We start from the raw sequence: 14,647 nt of genomic DNA on the forward strand, positions 1-14,647 counted from the left end.
AGGGAAAGGAAACGAGAAGGGGAATCGCATGGAAATGGAAGGCGATCCTCAGGGTTATACAAAATGACATATAAGAGGAAAGGAGGGGTAAGACAAGATAATTCAAATGGAAGAAGTGATTTACAGTAGAAGGGGTAGAGAGAGAAAAGGGGAGGGGAGGGGAGGGGAGGGGGGATAGTAGAGAATAATACAGACAGCAGAATACATCAGACACTAGAAAGGCAATATGTCAATCAATGGAAGGGTAACTGATGTGATACAGCAATCTGTATACGGGATAAAATTGGGAGTTCATAACTCATTTGAATCAAACTGTGAAATATGATGTATGAGGAACTATGTAATGTTTTGAATGACCAACAATAAAAAAAAAAGAGGTAAAAAAAAAAAAAAAAAACTTGTCAGTTTACTAGGAATTAGAATCATCTTGTAGCCCATATATCAGCATTTGGGTGGCTGTTTTAGCTGCTTATAATCTTCCACTTATCATACCTGATCTTTTGGTTTGGGGGGATGTATTTTGAACACTATTTAAAAATGCAGGATTTCTAAGCAGATTCATGGCAGCACCAGTCACAGTGCTACCCACAGTCAAGCTTAATTATCACACTTTGTATCTACAGTCAGGTAGATCTGTTTAGTGGGCAACAGGATATGTATCTCACATTGAAGAATCAAATAACAGCAGTCTCTTATTTTTCCAGATAAATTTCATGACTGTCTTTTCTATTTCTATGAGGAATGCCATTGGGATTTTGATGGGAATTTCATTAAATCTGTATAGTGCTTTTGGTAGTATGGTCATTTTGATGATATTAATTCTGCCTATACAGGAACAAGGGAGATCTTTCCATCTTCTAAGGTCTTCTTTGATTTCTTAGAGTTCTATAGTTTTCATTATTGAGGTCTTTTATCTCTTTTTTTAAGTTTTTTTTTATGCTATTGTAAGCAAGAAGAGTGAAGCAGGTGGCATCACTATACCAGACCTTAAACTTTACTGCAGAGCAATAGTAACAAAAACAGCACGGTATTGGCACCAAAATAGACATGTAGACCAACTGTACAGAATGGAGGACACAGAGAATAACCCACAAAATTACAGTTATCTTATATTTGACAAAGCTGCCAAAAATGTACATTGGAGAAAAGATAGACTCTTCAACAAATGGTGCTGGAAAGTTGGATATCCATATGCAACAAAATGAAATTAAACCCCTATCTCTCACCGTGCACAAAACTCAACTCAAAAGTGGATCAGGCACCTAGGAATTAAACCAGAAACACTGTATCCTAGAAAAAGGAGGCCCAAATCTTCATCACGTGGGATTAGGCCTCAACTTCCCAATAAGATTCCTATAGTGCAAGAATTCATATCAAGAATCAATAAATGGGATGGGGATTCAAACCGAAAAGCTTCTTCTCAGAAAAAGAAACAATCAGTGAGGTGAATAGAGAGCCTACTAATTGGGATCAAATTCTTACTACATGCAAATCAGATAGAGCACTAATCTCTAGAATATATAAAGAAATCTAAAATCTTAACACCAAAAAAAAATAACTAAATCAATAAATGGGCCAAGAAATTGAACAGACATTTCTCAGAAGAAGATATACAATCAATCAACAAATATATGAAAAAATGTTCATCATCTCTAGCAATTAGAGAGAAGCAAATCTAAACCACTCTAAGATTTCATCTCACTCCAGTCAGAATGGCAGCTATTAAGAATACAAGATGACAATAAGTGTTGGTGAGGATGTGGGGAAAAGGTACGCTCATACACTGCTGGTGGGACTGCAAATTGGTGCAGCCAATATGGAAAGCAGTATGGAGAGTCCTTGGAGAACTGGGACTGGAACCACCATTTGACCCAAATATCCCTCTCCTTGGTCTATACCCAAAGGAGTTAAAAACATCATACTTCAGGGACATGGCCACATCAATGTTTACAACAGCACAATTCACAATAGCTAAACTGTGATGCCAACCTAGATGCCCTTCAGTGGATGAATGGATAAAATAAATGGAATATCACTCAGCAATAAAAGAGAATAAAATCATGGCATTTGCAGGTAAATGGATGAAGCTGGAGAATATAATTCTAAGTAAAAATTAGTCAATTCCAAAAAACCAAATGCTGAATGATTTCTCTGATCTAAGGATGCTGATCTATAATATGCTATGCGGGGGTGGGGGGGAGATTAAATGAATTCCAGATAAGGCAAAGGGGAGGGAGGGGAAATAGGGGTAGGAAAGATGGTGGAATGTGATGGTCATCATTTCCCTAAGTACATCTAAGAAGACACGAAAGATATAACTCTACTTTGTGTACAACCAGAGATATGAAAAATTGTGCTCTATATGTATAATATGAATTGTAATGCATTCTGTTGTCATAAATAAGACATCAGAATTGAAAAAATAAGAGATAAAGAATTAATTAGGGAGAATGAAGACAAAAAAAAAAAGAAGAAGAGAAATAAACAACAGCAGTATATTCTTCTGCAGTTCCCTGCCAGCTCTTTTCCAGGTCTCATGAAGTTTCCACTACTGGAATGAACAGGACCTCCAGAAAGACTCTGCAACCAGCTTCAGTTCTAGACCAAATTCTGATGAAGGTCCCATACAATGAAAGGACCTGTAGTTTGTTCTAACTTTACCATATGAGACTCACAGTGGGGATGCTAATGATGTTAGGAACAATAGTTTCAGTTGTTTTCAAACAGAGTCCTCTGCAAGCATTATCCACACTAAGTAAAAACCAGAGACTTCTCTCTCTAGGTGATTTTCTCACTGACTGGGGAAGGATCGAGTACTAGGACAGGTCCCCTGGATAGCAACAGAGCTTTATTTCCTGTTAGTGGGGCCTATGGAGCCATGGAGAGTGTGTCTGTTGAATAAAAATGTTCTCAGATAAATAATTTCAGATACGTCTGTTATCTTGCATCTGAAGCCTTTTTTATGTCAAAATGTGTAAACTAGAAGGGACTTCAATCATTGAACTTCGGTAAGCCCTGTTTAGCTTCCACGTTCTTCCACAGTGTCCATGGCCCACATTCAGCGGAGTGTGAGCTGTCTGCTTTGGTAGCACCCGGGAGGGATGACTGTGGAGGTAGCATTTACGTTCCTGGCTTGTTTGGTTTGTATGCTTGTTTTCTTAAGGATGAACGTCAAAGAACAGCAACTATACAAAAAAAAAAAAAAAAAAAAACTTGAGATGGCAAATGGCATCCAATATACACACTGTTCTACACACAAGGAGGCAAAAGCAGATTCCCTGTCATCATGCTGTTTCCCTGCAAGCCATAGAAAAACTGCAATAATATAATTCCAGGTAGTTTTAATTGCACTGAAGACAAAGAAAGGTAAGACGACATAGAGACAAAAAGTCTTTTTCATTATTATGTTTAATAGAAGAGTCAGGAGATACTTGTGTAAAAAGCAAAAAAAAAAAAAATTAAACATGAAGAATTCTCAGAAGCATCAATATTTAAGAGAGAGTATTTACACAGTAAGTACTAGGGTGGCTTTAACCTTAATTTTGTCCCTAAATAATGGAATAACATTTTAACACCTGTCTCAAACATCTTTGCCTCCCTAGGCTTGCTGAAATGTGTGAGAGCATTCTCCTTCCCAATGCAATAAGAAACTACTTCAACTCCAGAAATAGGATAAATGTGTCTAGGAGCTTCACATCACCTCAATTGAATTTCTTCAATATCTTTATGTTTGTTTCTTGCATTCCTGAGGAAATATTTTTATTGGGAAATATGGAGGCGGAAATGATATATTTGTGGCTGAAAATCAATGGAGACACTAAAGTTGACTTTTTTTAATACAGGAGAGCACTGGAGGAAGAGGAGACAACGTAATTATTGATGCTGATGAAGATGGTGCTGATGTTGGTGGCAGCAAGATGGTGGTGCTGCTGCTGGTGCTGCTGGTGCTGCTGGTGCTGCTGGTGCTGAGGCTGCTACTAGGGATGTGGTAGTACTGGTGCTGGTGCTCGTGATTGAAAGGTCAACCAAGTTGTTTTAAATGAGACTTAAATGACCCAGTAGCAAAGCAGGATGTGATGTGATAATAAGCACCAGCACGGCCTGGCTTGAAGTCAAGGGGCTTGCACTCTGGCTCAGGCTATGCTACTGAGTAGCCACGTGTCTCTGGCCCCTGCCTTGCACTCGCTGAGAAGTTGACTTGCTTGGTGCGGGTAAATAGACAGCACAAAGGCATGCCTGCCCCTCACATAGGTCAGTGACAGAAGCTATGACACATGTCACTACATACCACGGAACCCTAATTTCACTCCAGCAAGCAAAGTACACACTACATTGATGGTGATTAATTTCATCAAAATGAAGCACAGCAAGGCCATTTTGTGTTTGGTGGACACGGAAGTGTCAAATATAAAGTATCCTAACAGCCCAACTGTTTTCTTTTTCTTTTTTCTTTCTTTCTTTTTTGCTATGTAGCTCACAGTTCAAAGGGCTGCCATTCAAGACAGGTGGTCCCAGTTATGGGTGAGCACGTCCTCTGGCGCTGCAGCCTGACCCCTGGCGCCACATGCAGGTGCAGCCCAATTTTTTTCTTAATGCATGCTTGAGGTATACAACATGCTGTTTTGATACACATATATAAGTAAAATGACTAGTGCAATTAGCAAACCAAACTACCTTCATCATTGTGTGCATGCATGTGTTAAGAGCACCTTAAATCTACTTTCAGCAGACTTCCAATCAAAAGGCCATGTTGTCAACCCCAGTTTTTATGCTCTGTATTCATCTCAGGACTTACTGGACACTACTCACAGGTGTGACTGGGCAGTACTGTCCTTTCTGGTTCTCACTTCTTCTATTCAGCATAATGTGTTCCAGGTTTACAGGTGTATCCATGTTATGGCAAACAGCAGTATTTCCCTTTTTAAGGCTGAATAATATTCACACACACACGTGTGCCAAAATCCATTAATCCATTTACCGTCTTTGGACACTTAGGATGATTCCATGTCTCTGCTACTGTGAATGATGTTGCAATAAAACCTGGGGTGCAGATGACTCTAAGAGGTGCTGGTTCCGTTATTTTTGAGGGGAGGGCATATCCCAGAAGAGAGTCTGCTGGATCATGTGTGGTGGTCCTGTGTTTAAAGCATGTTGAGGACCCTCCAGGCTGTTCCTCACCACCTCTGCCTCAAGTGAACGCCCAAAGTGTGCCGGTGCCTTCTTTTCTCCTCCGCATCCTGACCAACTCTTGCCCCTGCTTTTGGTAACACCCGTGTTAAAATGTAGGAGGTGACAGTTCCTTGTAGTCCTGGTTCCCATTTCACTGGATAGTAGTGGTGCCAAGTGTCTTTTCTACATCTCTTGCTCATTTTTAGTTCTTCTCTGGAAAAACGTTGATTTAATCCCTTTGCTCATTTTAAACCAGGTTATTTGGTAGCTTTGCCTATGAAATTGTACAAATTCCTTATATTTTTGACACAGATCTCTTATTAGGTTTATGATTTGCAAATATTTTGTCCAGATTCTTAGCTGAATTAGACAATATGCCAACGATATCATACAGCACAGAACGTGGGATTTAGCATGCTGTGCTGTTTGTTCTGATGCCGGCAGGTCCATCCACGGCCACGCACCACATCAACAGAAGGAAAGATGAAGGCACAGGATAATCTCAGCAGATTCTGAAAAGGCATTTCACCAAATGAAACAATGTTTCATGATGAAAAGTCTCAAAAAATAGATTTGCATAGAAGGAAATAATATGAACATATTATGTTCACTTATGAAAAAAAGTCTCACAGCAAACATCATAATAAATGGGAGAAAGTTGACATCTTTTCTTTGATAATCTGGTGCAAGGCCAGGATGCTCATGGATGCCACTTCCTTTTAATAAAGGACTGGAGACACTGGAAAGTGCCATCAAGCAAGACAGAAGAAAGCATCTAACCCAGAAAGGAAGAACTGAATTTGTCATGCCTATCTGTACATGACCTTATAGGTAGAAAACTGTGAATGACCACACACATGTGCACACACACGCGTACACAACACACACACTAAACTTAGTAACTCAGTAAAAAAAAAAAAGGGATAGAGAATCAACCTATAAAAATAAGTTGAATTTCTTTACGCCAATAGCTGTCTACTGGAAAAAGAAATTGAGAAATAATCCCAGGGCCTTCATGCCCCTATTCATAGAGCTCTTACATGTTAAAGATCTCTACCTGGTCTGCTGCCATTTGAATAACCACGGGGCCCCATGTACTTTAGAGCCACATGGTTTCCTGAGGAGTTGTCTGGGACTGTGACACCGCCTTCCTGAATTGAAAGTTCATGTGAGGATTGAGGATTCCTGCAGTCAGCCCCACCCACCCGCCCCCACCCCCCACTGCAGCAGGTGACCTGGTGGTTTGTCTCTGTGTGACTACCTCATCGTGTTTCCTTCATCCTCCCTGCGGGCCGACTGCCCTGTGCACAGGTCTAGCTCTGACCGACCACAGTCCTCTGTGCTTCCACCCTGAGACACGCCTTCTCCTGCTCAGGCACAGGTTCTGGGAGGCACCTGGGCTTCCCTTCTGCTCCTTTTGGGCGCTCTCATGGGAAGGTCAGGTGCGTCCAGGCTGTACTTACTTTTCTTCCATGGGCCTCGCTCCCCCGGGATCCTGGCCATCCTTTTCCACCCGTTTTTCCCAAGCCCCTCCCCGGCCTAGCTGCACTTCTGGGGCTTTTCCTCTGCGGTGCGGCTGCAGGACCCTCCCTTTTGGAACCTTTCACTTGGCATTGCATTGCTTTCTGGACTCAGCTTCACCATCCAGGGTCTCCTCCTCAAGCCCCGGTGTCTCCCCGTCTTCACTGTGAGCTCTTATCTGACAGAATCCAGGGACTCATTCAGTTCTTTCCTTTCCTACCAAAATACAGGTAGTGGTTCTCTTTGTCATACCTCAGGGAAAAAGGTGTTTCTCTTCCTCATCTTTTTTCCCCTTTATTTATTTTCTCCTTACAGTGTTTAAAGAGGATTTTTTTTTCTTTCTTTTCTTTTTATTATTTATTTTAGCATGAAATCTTGAAAGACCAGCTGTTGACAGGTTGAATATTCAGATAAGCACAGACTGTTGTCAAGGCTAGACAGAAGATGCTCCTGCTCCCTGACAAACCCTCAGTGTCTCCTGCAGGTCAACAGTTTATCGCCACAGACCCTGCAAGTGACAAAGATCAGCCCATGCTGTCTGCTCTGGGCATCTTCTCCCCTCTCCATGGTCTGAGAGTGGGCAAGTCATTCTGTTCTACGCAGCAGGGACTCAGATCTGGAGGCTCAAACCTCTGGGTGAGCCCAACCAGTACTCTGGATTGCCATTGTCACAGCACCCAGGGCCTCGCCTGCGCAGCCTGCACCATCCTGACTGACCTGGCAGCCTGTGCACCCACACGCAGGATTCTGGGTGTCTCCTTTCCAATAGGAGCTTGCATCCTCACTGCTGTTTCTTAAATCCCTTGTTGTGAATCCCGTGTCTTCCAGAGGCTGGAGCTGAAGCAGACCTCCTGTCATCTGCTGGTAGGTGACGGAGCTGGAGAGCACATGCTGAGGGGTGAGCCAGAGCTGAAAGGTGAGGGGCTGATGCTGTCTCTCCTAGGCGGGAGCTGGAGAGGGAAAGGTGTAAGAAAACAAAGGGGGCCTCATGGAAAAAGAAGGGAGAGCGGCAGAGTAGGGTCAGGTGGAGGGAGTGGGAAGGGGAGGTCCTAGGGAATAAATTGGATCCGATTATTTTATGTCACCTATGGAGATGTTACAATTCACATGTCACCCCGATATTATGTGTAATTTTAATGTACTAATGAAAACATAAAGAGCAGGTATGACTGAGGTTGAAGATTTAGTATTTATTAATTTACACCAATGCATTTTTAAAAATTTATTTCTAAGCCAACACTGTGGCCCATGCTTGTAATCCCAGTGGCTCTGGAGGCTGAGGCAGGAGGATCATGAGTTCAAAGCCAGACACAACAACACAGCAAGGCTCTAAGCGACTCTGCCAGACCCTGTCTCTAGATAAGAAAATATGAAAAAGGGTTGGGGGTGTGTCTCAGTGGTTAAGCACCCCTGGGTTCAATCCCGAGTACCCTCCCCCCCAAAAAATCATATCATCTATGAACTTCCACCACCCAGAACACACTCAGGTAATGCCTTCCGCACCTTTTGTTGAAAGGATAAGGCTCTATTCAGCTTCTTTTGCACTTATCTCAAAAATTAGTGGACGTGTCTGGCTGGGTGGCCCTGTTTCTGCGTTTTCTGTTCTGATCTGTTGATTTTATGCCTTTCCCACCTGCCAGCGCCCACAGCTTTGGTTGCTGCAGCTGAAGGAGTTTCAATATTGAGCAGACTCATTCTTCCCTGATTTTTGTTCATCAAAATTAGAACATTTGGTTTCTCTAGGTACTTTGATTTCCCATAGGAAGTTTAGAGTAAGCTTCTCTCTGTCTACCAAAATGCTTGCTGTGACATTTTTTATTCCATTAAGCTTACCAATGAATTTAGGGACAACTGATGTCTTGAATGTGCTGTCCCTAACGTCTTGGGCACAGTACGCTGATCTATTGTGTGGTCTGCAGTCTTCGGTGACTTCAGCACTGGGAATCCGTCCGTGGTTTGTTAGACTGCACCTGCACATTCCAGGGTGGTCATCTTCCACTACTTCACAAAGGGGAGACTGCAGGTGGAACTGCACCCAGGTCACGTGGGGAACTGGAAGTGGACGCCAGACTGCATCCCCATTTTCACACACTAGGCCACAGCCCCACTCTGCCTCACTCCTGCCCTGGGACAGCATTTCCAGTCGGTAGAGCCCTCTGTGAGGGACACTGGCCCGAGGCAAGGTGCACAGCAGCAGGCCTGGCTGTCATTGAGGGACAGGGTGTGTCCTGAAGGCTGCCCTCCCTCAGGTGGTGACCTCTTCCCTTCCCCTCACCTGCAAGCGCAGGACTTCCAGCCAGTTCCTATCTCCAGAAACACCCCCTGTGCAATCAGAGGTGCTCAATCAGAGGGACTGGCCCACCCTCCCTGTGAGTGAATGTGCCCAGTCACCAAGGAAGACGCTCTTCCTGCCCCCCACCCGTGGGGCATCCCGATTTCCAGAGACGTGGAGTGGAGAGGCACACACGTGTGTGTATGTAGGTGTTCTATTGTTTTTGCCCCATGCCTGGGCACTTATTTTTATTCAAATTTCTTTTCCTGCTTCATCATTGCACTGGCTGCAGCCTTTCCTGGTGGACATGAAACTTGACACTCTCAGTACTAATTAGTGATGTCTAATGGGAAAACCACACATTCTACCAGTGTCTGCCACAATAAGCCTTTCTGGTAATTGATGTCTTCCAGTGGGTCACATCTCATTACCCTGGGTAACTTCATAAACTGATCTGACAGGTGATATTGACCACATGATTCGTCAACCTCAGAAGCAGGTTCGGGGGACGGTTGGCAGAACAACGCTGTGAGTCACGTTAACCTGGGTAAGCAGAACGCAATTTGCATGATTCCCTAAGTAGTGAGATCTTTGATATCTGCACCATGGAGAAGTGCACCCATGGCTGGCTTTCTACCTGAGCCCAGGAAATGAGGCCAAGGGCACAGCCCATAAGACGGGAAGAGGGGCACATTTTGGACAGAGATATTCCATTTTCTCTGGACGTCAGGGAAAAAGCAACTGCTCTCTGCCTCGTTCTCAGCATGAACCAGTGTGAGCACTTTCATTATGTGGAAGAATAAGAAGGGAATCGGTCTTCTCACTCCTTTGTAAGTCTCCTCGGGGCTTCTCTGCCAAGGGAAATGAGGTCCACATCACTACCTGGAGTAATTCTCTGTGGAGAAGACAGATAATATTCATGCTAATACTCATATTGTGAAATCTGGCTACTGGTATTTTGGATTGGGAAATTGGATTTTGGCATTTTTATCTTTTTGGAATTTAAATCAATATAGATGAATAATTATAATAACAAAAGATACATTTTCCATTTGGGGCATGTTTTAAATTAAATTTTCTGATAAACAATACTCAATATCATATATGGTTTATAGGTAAGATAAAACTGTAACTTAAATGAGCTTAGCACTTATCAGAATCAACATTTGGGGTGACATATTTCAAGACTTCCCTGTTTCTCTCAAGTGAAACCCACCCAAATGTTAAAAGTCTGAGAAGACATTTGGAAGGTGGAAAATTTAGGATTATAAGAGATTAAAATCTATGATCTACTTTTTTTCTATTAGGAAACTTGATTTTTATTTTTTGGGGTCACCTGACAGAAGACAGAGTATAGAGAAATCCCAGCACGAGACCCTGGAAGGAGGGGGGAGACCCAGGGCGGCCTGGGTTCAGGGGCCCAGCTCTGGAAGCCCAAGCCCTTCTGCCCAGCCCAGCTCTGGAATGCCTCCGGCCCTGGGAGGTGAACTGCGCCCAGGGCACCGTGGCCCAGCCCAGCCTGGACGCTCAGGAGCCCACCCTCTGTGACTTGCAGCCCTCAGCATGTCCCCAGGCTTTCCCGCTGCAGGCCTTCCTCCCTAGCCCCACGTCCTGTCTCCACACAGCCCCAGAGTCCACTCCCGGCCGCCCAGCTGGTCCTCAGAGCTCTGTCGAGGCTTGGGCCCTGCACCCAACCTGCACGAGTGGTGCTCAGCCTCCTGCCTGCCAGCCTCACATTGTCCTCTCCTGCTAGGACCCGCCATTCCCACAGAGGACCCGGTCACCCTTATTCAAGGCGCACACACAAACCAGCACCCCGTGTACCTCCGCTGGCTGACGGCACTGTCTTTGATCTCCTGTCTGCTGAGAGCCCAGCCCTTTGCCAGGTCTCCATTCCACTGTGATCCCATCAAAAGGCAGCGCTTGGCAGTTTCATGGGAGTGTTTTCTTGTGCCAGCAAGAGCGTTCCAAGAACCCTCTGCTGTGTAGGTTCCCAGTCCTGCTCCTCTGCTCTCAGGGGCAGTTCAGGTTATCTATTGACATTTGCCTATTTCCTGGACAACCCCCACCCCTGAGGGCTAATGCAAAGTTCTTCTTAAACTACACCCGACTGCCTTTCCCATTAGTCTGAGAGCCACGTCCTCTCCCAGGAAGAATAGAAATGTCCAGAGCTTCAGGCTGGAGATGGAAAATTAGTGCCAAAGAGCAGTAAGTGATAGAAAAGAAAGGGACGTGTCCAAGCCCAGCACAGCTCCACAACCGACTTGCGGCATGGGTCGTCCCTCACGTGGCTGGGAGGAGAGGGCAGGAGCCACACTGCTTGGGTTGAAGAGGAGATTCAGGCCCATCTGAGCAGAAACTGAAGAGGAGCTGGAGGACTGGTGCACCTCTGCTCCATCTCTGGGGAAATCCATGGAAGAGCTCGGGGACACAGGGATGTGCGTGGCCACCAGCTTGGCCCACAGGGTAAGACGAGTTCCCAGGGCCCTGTGCCGGCCTGCCTCTTGTGAGCTTGTGAGCTACACAGCAGCTTCAGGTCCCCAGGTAGCTCTGGGTGGCACAGTGAGAGGGTGGTCGAAGGCAGCACTCCTGAGTCGGCCGCAGACCCCAGCAGGCAGCCCTGTCCATGGTCACACGGGTCTTAGTCAGCCCCTGGCCGTGGCCTTTCATCAAACCCATGAGAAGGAAAGGCCAGAGCACAGTGAGCACACAGAGCTCAAAGAGAGGAACAAAGCGGTCTCAGAACAGAGGGGCCCAGAAGCCATGCAGAACCCCACCAGCCTGCCCCACAAGTGGAAGACGGACGGGAACCCGCTGAGACGTGGAGAGCCACACCAAGGGGTAGATGGGAACCGCGAACACAGGGACAATCCCAGCAGCAGGCAGAGTAGAAGTGGTGAGACCTCAAGACCGACAGGCTTCCACACTGAGATCTGTACCTTCAAGGTGAGCATTAGAAGCCCTAAAGGGAACCTCATAGCCAAGGTTCATGACCGTGAGGGGAGTGGAGGGGAGGCAGACGGTCCTCCCGAGTTATCATTCAGATTTAAGAAGACTGGACCCTGGTGCAGAAGGAGCAAATGACCTCATAACTTCCTATTAAGCCAACATAACAGAGGGACAGAAATGTTAAAGACACGCACAGACCACAGCCGTACTACTAATATGAGCACAAAATCCTTACAGTATTTACAGGAAGAATTAAGCAACACAATGAGAAGTAGGAGGCATGTTTCATAAGGCTCATAGATATAAAATTCAATAATATATCTACTGACTAATCAATTATGTATTGACTTTAAGTAGTAAAAATGATCACAGTTGATACTAATGTGTTAGTAAAATTTAGCTTCAATTTCAATGATCCTCCTCCTCTTCCTCTTCTTCCTCCTCCTTCTTCTGTGCTGAGGGATCAATCCTAAGGTCTCTACCACTGAGCTATGCCCAAGCCCCAACATCCATTTCTGAAAAGCAGAAATGCTCTTAAAATGAATATACAAATATCTTCTAAAACATAAAAGCATCCAGGCAGATGCAAGGACCACTCCTGAGGGGCTGAGAGGGTTTTGGGCTGAGCAGGAGTGTCCAGTTAGCCCCTGATTGGACTTGGCAGTAGCCAGAGCCTGGAGGATGGACGTGAGGAGGCTGGACAGGACTCCACAGTGCAGACGGGAGCGCTGACTGGCTCCAGAGGAAGTCTCATTTCAACAGACCAGAGTTCACACCAGGTCCCCTCCAGGAAGCAGACAGACGAGGGAGGAGGAACAGGAGGCTTCTGGAGAGTGACCTGGGGGCCTTCCTGCCCTGACCCGTCCGCAGCAGCCTGGAGGTGCTGAGAGACGCGGAGAGACTGGGAACCGGGCAGGGCACGGGATCTGAGGGCAGGAAAGGATCCGTCCTCACTTCCTGCAAGCACCCTGAAAGGAAGCAGCCTGCAGAAGCTGCTGACATCCACAGGTCAACTGCTGTGAAGGGACAAGGTGACGAGAAGGATGTGGACCCAAACAGGTCCTGGCTGTCTTCTGCCACGTGACCCACAGAGCAGCACAGATGGTGCCCACCAGAGGCCGTCTCCACGCTCCACCCGCAGCCGTAGAGGGCAAGTGGGCACGAGGTCTGGCATGGCGTGCAGGCTTGGGTTTAAGGACCAGGAGGGTGACGGCAGAGGGGAGAGGCAACGGGCAGCGAGCCTGGCTGGCCCACACCACGGTCAGCCTCTCAGGACTCCAGAGGAGCAGGGCCTGAGCGAAGGTCTGAGCTGAAGATGGCTTCCCACTCTGACCTTGGTCACCACTGACCCACTTTCTGATGTCCAGCTTCCAGGAATCGGTCTAGCCTTCATAACACCCAGTCAAGAATCCATTTTCTATTCAGCCTGAAATGTGCTGTTGGGTCTGAGGTCTCGGAGAGAGATTTTATACCCAGCCCAGCTTTGCCCCAGCCCAGGGTGTTCTCCCCCCTCCCATCACAGGCTGCTAGGAACTTGGTCTCCCCGTCACTCGGTGGCTGGAGAAATGAATTAATTTTAGTAATGTGAAGCTATCAGCCTTCTTAAATAAAATTCAGCTGATGAAGGATTTGCCACTTTTAGAAGGATGTTGTCTCCTGGATCATTTTAGACACTTCTGGAAGTCAGGTGATTTAAATTCATGAATCTATTAAAAAACAGTTTTAGATAAGTTTATCTGCTTTCTCAATAGCTCCCAACTGGTCAATTTATATTCAGGGATTGACCTAAGTGAGAGAAAAGCCAGCAAAATAAAACCTTTTACCCAATCCCAGGGGAAAATTTCGGGTGGTCATAGCGTCAGAGACCTCTTGTCACGGGCCCTGTGACTTCAATACGAAGGTCCACACAGCCTGAGATGCTGGGTTCCTCCCTGGAGTGCGTTAGGAAACTGGGCTGTCCTATATGCAAAATAAATAGATAGATAAATAAATAAATAAAATATCTAAAGGCATTGTGCTCTTAATTCACATTTATTTAACTGAGAACACAGAAGGTCCATTTGGTAAAAACTGTACTAAGAAATGAATATCCGAGCTCTTGACATTTACTTAGGGGTACATCCAATAAAATCATAAATGAATTACATGGCATTACCCCCCCATGTCCCTGCTCTGAATGGAAAAAACCTGTTTCCAGAATTTCAGTGGTCTTCCATTGAAGACATTGCATTACACCGGTTTCTCCCTGATTCTCTAGCATTACACCTGTTTCTCCCTCAGGTATCCAAGCAATTTCTCGGTTTTAAAAGTTCCAAAAGAGTCTTAGAGGTAAACATTGAACTTATGATGTGCCTTTAATTTGCATATGTATGAACAGAGACATCCTTTATTTATCTTTTGAAGAAGTACAGCTGTTCCTAATCTGCAGTAGATGCTGCTCTGATTCTGCTTGTTCTTGGTTTCACTTGTCTGACAGCAGCAGCAGGGCATTCCAAAGTTTAGCTTAGAGTGCCCTCTGCTGGCCCCAGGAGTTTAGACCCTACACCTCACCACTTAGGTGGAAGTTTTTCTATTGTTTTTTTTGTTTGTTTGTTTTAATCTTTAAAGGTATTTTATTTTTTTATTAATTACTTTTTAATGGTACATATTTATGGGTAACTGTGTGATAATTTTAAACATTAAAATTTTTTTGATTAACATATAATAAGTGTGCCAAACACATTTTGATAGCCTGAT

At 45.1% G+C, this 14,647-nt stretch overlaps 1 non-coding gene across 1 annotated transcript; it reads right to left on the reverse strand.

Moving 5' to 3' along the window:
- Nucleotides 1-4,465: 4,465 nt before the first annotated feature.
- LOC113191978 (small nucleolar RNA SNORA76) lies at nt 4,466-4,579 on the reverse strand. Its single transcript, XR_003301961.1, has one exon. It is a non-coding gene; the product is annotated as a small nucleolar RNA SNORA76 (small nucleolar RNA).
- Between the last annotated feature and the right edge of the window lie 10,068 nt (nt 4,580-14,647).

Source organism: Urocitellus parryii, chromosome 1, assembly GCF_045843805.1.
Source record: "Urocitellus parryii isolate mUroPar1 chromosome 1, mUroPar1.hap1, whole genome shotgun sequence".
NCBI classification, from domain to species: Eukaryota; Metazoa; Chordata; class Mammalia; order Rodentia; family Sciuridae; genus Urocitellus; species Urocitellus parryii.